The sequence below is a fragment of the Nycticebus coucang genome, chromosome X (assembly GCF_027406575.1).
Source record: "Nycticebus coucang isolate mNycCou1 chromosome X, mNycCou1.pri, whole genome shotgun sequence".
Taxonomy (NCBI): domain Eukaryota; kingdom Metazoa; phylum Chordata; class Mammalia; order Primates; family Lorisidae; genus Nycticebus; species Nycticebus coucang.
In genome coordinates this window covers 83665875-83670536 of record NC_069804.1, presented here as the reverse complement: position 1 = coordinate 83670536, position 4662 = coordinate 83665875, and the positions used below count along the sequence as shown (strand labels likewise).

Below are 4662 nucleotides of genomic sequence, written 5' to 3'. Positions count from 1 at the left end.
ACCACATTTCTGATTCAACCTGGCTCTGTAAACTAGCTCTTGCAAGTAGTAGAAATTTTTTATAAATGAATTCCTATTGCAACTGGGATCAGAAGACATGGAAGGTGAATACTATCCTAATGAATGGACCAGAAAGTCTAGGAGAAGTGACAGTTTGCTTAGGGTCCTAAGGCTGCATTTACGCACGTGGTCATCTCGAACCTGTTGAGAAGAACTTGCTATTTTAACCACACAGTTCCAAGGGGATAGAATTATGGAAAATATATGAGCCTTTTGAACAGGGACAAGATTTGAAGACTAGAGTTATTAATGCATATTCATACCTCTTCTCCTTGTGTGAATCATATTTTATCTCAACTCAAAGCAGATGCATAGGACTGCAAGCAAACCCTATGATGTGATCAATAGAAGGCCAAATACAGTGACCCTTACATCACTATTTGAGTGAGGCATCTCAAGTTAAGATTAATCTTCTAATCTTGGGACAGGATTGAACCTAGAGTTGAATGTAACAGTTTTCAGAAATCTCCTTTTGGCATTGGTATTAATACATTTCTAGCTTTGAAGTCATGGGTAAAGACAGACAATTAAATCCCCTATAAAAGTATCATAAGCCTTGATCTCCCACAGACTAAGTTGGTAGAGGACACTGCATATTATGCCACCAGCTCCCATATAGAAGTGGTGGCTGTGGCTTAAATCTGGTGCCTAAAAGGAGCAATGTGAACTATTTAAAGGAAGATAGGAAGATAATCCAACCACTTCTTACCTTCCCCAATAAGTCTTGTACTCAGAATTTGAACCAAGTAAAAAACAAAAAGTTTTTTTTATACTTGTATTACTACTGGCCTGTTGAAACTACAGAGACTATTTGCTCCCTCCACTTTCCCACTGTTACCTTTCTTTTCTTTTTTTTTTTTTGGCTTTTGGCCGGGGCTGGGTTTGAACCTGCCACCTCTGGCATATGGGACCGGCGCCCCACTCTTTGAGCCACAGGCGCTGCCCTGTTACCTTTCTTTTCATATCTCTCTTTGTTTTTTTTTGTAGATAGTCTCACTTTGTTGCCCTCGTAGAGTGCTGTGAAGTCACAGCTTACAGCAACCTCCATCTCCTGGGCTTAGGCGATTCTCTTGCCTCAGCATCCTGAGAAGCTGCGACTACGGGCGCCTGCCACAACGCCCAGCTATTTTTTTGTTGTTGCAGTTTGGCTGGGGGCAGGTTTGAACCCGCCACCCTTGGTATATGGGGCTGGCGCCCTACTCACTGAACCACAGGCACCACCCCATACCTATTTTTTGACCATTGCCTTTCTCCTGCAAAACAGGACAAAAGGCTTGGCGCCTGTGGCTCAAGTGGCTAAGGCGCCAGCCACATACACCTGAGCTGGCAGGTTCAAATCCAGCCCAGACCCGCTAAACAACAATGACGGCTGCAAATAAAAAATAGCTGGGTGTTGTGGCGGGCGCCTGTAGTCCCAGCTACTTGGGAGGCAGAGACAAGAGAATCGCTTGAGCCCAGGAGTTGGAGGTTGCTGTGAGTTGTGATGCAACAGCACTCTACACAGGGCAATAGCTGAGGCTCTATCTCAGAAAAAAAAAAAAAAAACAGGACAAGAAAGGGTAGGGGTGGCAGCAAAGGTTGGAGAACTGGGGAGCTAAAACAGTCTTAGATAACCAGTGTACTTGCTCATGGCTCCCAGAGTGAGCTAGAGTACTTTTAGACACTATTGTGTAAAGAACTGGGGCTTTGGCTGGGTGAGGTGGCTCACATCTGTAATCCTAGCACTCTGGAGGCCAAGACAGGTAGATAGCTTGAGCTCAGAGTTTGAGACTAGCCTGAGCAAAAACAAGATCCCTGTCTCTACTAAACATAGAAATCTAAGGCAGGAGGATCGCTTGAGCCCAAGAGCTGGAGGTTGCTGTGAGCCAGTCTACCCAGGAGGCAGCTTGAGACTGCCTCAAAAAATAAAATAAAATAAATAAAGTCTGGGCAGCCATAATACGGTGGATATGCCACCAACCACATACACTGAGGGTGGCAGGTTCAAACCCCGCTCAAGACAACTAAACAACTGCAACAAAAAAATAGCAGGCGTGGCTCGGTGTCTGTGGCTCAAGCGGCTAAGGCGCCAGCCAAATACAGCTGAGCTGGCGGGTTCAAATCCAGCTGGTGCCCACCAAACAACAATGATGGCTGCAACAAAAAATAGCTGGGTATTGTGGCGGGTGCCTGTTGTCTCAGCTACTTGGAGGCGGAGGCAGGAGAATCGCTTGAGCCCAGGAGTTGGAGGTTGCTGTGAACTATGATGTTATAGCACTCTACCCAGGGCGACAGCTTGAGGGTCTCTCTCAAAAAAACAAAAAAAATAGCTGGGCGTTGTGGCTGGCGCCTGTAGTCCCAGCTACTTGGAGGCTGAGCCAAGAGAATCACTTAAACCCAGGAGTTTGAGGTTACCGTGAGCTGTGGCACCAAGGCACTCTACCAGGGCAATAGCTTGAGACTCTGTCTCAAAAAAAAAAAAAAAATAGAAAAAGGAAAGAAAAAACACCCTGGGGCTTTGTCTGGCCACAGTAACCCAAAGTATTTAGATTATCAAGAAGGATAACTAATAAAACCTGAGTCTGTAGGGAGGTAGTAAGATCATGAAGGAGCTAAGGAAACTTTACCCCCAAATATGACCACTTGACATAAAGATTATTTTGAATTAAAGGCCACTTACAATTAGAAAGCATTGGAAGGAGCTTTTCCTCTATCTGCATAGAACCAGACTGATCTGATCAGGGAATCAAAGAGAGACAACTGACTTCCTTTCCTCACTCTGAGGGCAGCAGACCTGGCCCAAATCATTTAAAACACAATGCCTATCACTCAGGCTAATTTAAAAGTCAACTGTTTCCCCTCATCCATTCATTCTCCCCAGCAACCACTTGCTGCACTATACTCCATATTCTCCCCACCCTTCAAAAAGGCATCTATAAAGGTTATCTGACCATCAGTGGGACATGGGGTAATCATTCTTGATATTCCCTCCACCCCCCACATGGTATTTGGAAATAAACATTTTCTCTTATTAATCTATCTTACCTGTGAGTTGATGTTTCAGTGAATGTTGTTGGGGGTGAGTTTCGCCATGATCCCTATAATCATGAGAGAAACAGACTGTTAGAATACCTTGGATGATTCATCCTATAATTCAGAAACTGTAGTCTCACTGTTACCTCTTTATTATTATTATTATTTTTGTAGAGACAGAGTCTTGTTTTATCTCCCTCGGTAGAGTGCTATGGCGTCACACAGCTCACAGCAACCTCCAACTCCTGGACTAGGCAACCCTCTCTCGAGTAGCTGGGGAAAAAGGTGCCCGCCACACACCCGGCCATTTTTTTTTTTTTTTGCAGTTTGGCCGGGAACAGTATAACCCTCCATATACCGGGCTAGCCCTACCCACTGAGCCACAGGCGCCACTCCACTGTTACCTCTTTAATGCTGGAATGATCATTAGAAAGAGCAGGTCTTAGCAGGGAATAAATTTATTTTAGAGCCAACACTTCTCTCACTGAAACAGTGGTGAAAAGATATAGAAATATAGATTCTAGCTGTCCTCACCACACTAATCTGTTGCCTCCAAAGGGAAGAGAATGACCCAAAAAGAATATAACTAGCACTGACTCACCCGGATTCAGACAGAGTGGACTTTCTATAAAGGCTGCTACCTGGTTTTTGATATATTCTTGTAGATGGCAAGTTGGCTTCGGAAGGAATCCAGAATGTATAGTAAATTCCATCAATTTTAGCAGAAGAGAGTCTGCTGGAATTCTTTAAGGTTCACAGACCCTTTCGGCCATAGCTTGTTTTTTTTTTTTTTTTTGGCTGGGGCTGGGTTCAAAGATATAACTTTTATACTAGCTATTCTGGAAAGCTTAAGCAAAAGTCAGATAAAACCCTCTAACCAACCTGAACTTCCCTTCAAAATCTAGTTTGGAACCAGAAATCCCTTTATTTAGTCACTTCTGTCTCAAGTCCTTCCCCTGAATTGCTAAATAAAAATGACAATAGCCAAAACGGAGGACAGATTATCTAAAAATAGCCCTTCAATTAAGTATTGAATGTTAGAGAATGTTTACACCATAGGTGGCACAGACAGAAGAGCTTGGACAGCCCCTTTTATTCAGAAGGGTAAGTATGCTAAATCAGCCACTAGTACCTTCTTTTGCCTGCCTTCCTTCCTTCTTTCCTTTTCTTTTCTTTCTTTTTTTTTTTTAATATGGAACGCTTCACGATTTGCGTGTCATCCTTGCGCAGGGGCCATGCTAATCTTCTCTGTATCATTCCAATTTTAGTATATGGTGCTGCCGAAGCGAGCACTCTTTTTTTTTTTTTTGAGGCAGAGTTTCACTATATTGCCCTCGGTAGAGTGCCATGGAGTCACAGCTTATAGCAGCCTCAAACTCTGGGCCTAAGTGATTCTCCTGCCTCAGCCTCCAAGTAGCTGGGACTACAGATGCCCGGAACAACGCCTGAATACTTTTTGGTTGCTGTTGTCATTGTAGTTTAGCAGGCCTGAGCCAGGCTCAAACCTGCCAGCCTGGGTATATGTGGCTGGCGCCCTACCCACTGAAATACTGGCACCACCCCTCTTTTTGCCACTTTTTCAATTGAGCC

At 44.1% G+C, this 4662-nt stretch overlaps 1 non-coding gene across 1 annotated transcript; it reads right to left on the bottom strand.

The window, feature by feature from the left end:
- Nucleotides 1–4258: 4258 nt before the first annotated feature.
- Nucleotides 4259–4365, bottom strand: LOC128578703 (U6 spliceosomal RNA). Its single transcript, XR_008377843.1, has one exon. It is a non-coding gene; the product is annotated as a U6 spliceosomal RNA (small nuclear RNA).
- Between the last annotated feature and the right edge of the window lie 297 nt (nt 4366–4662).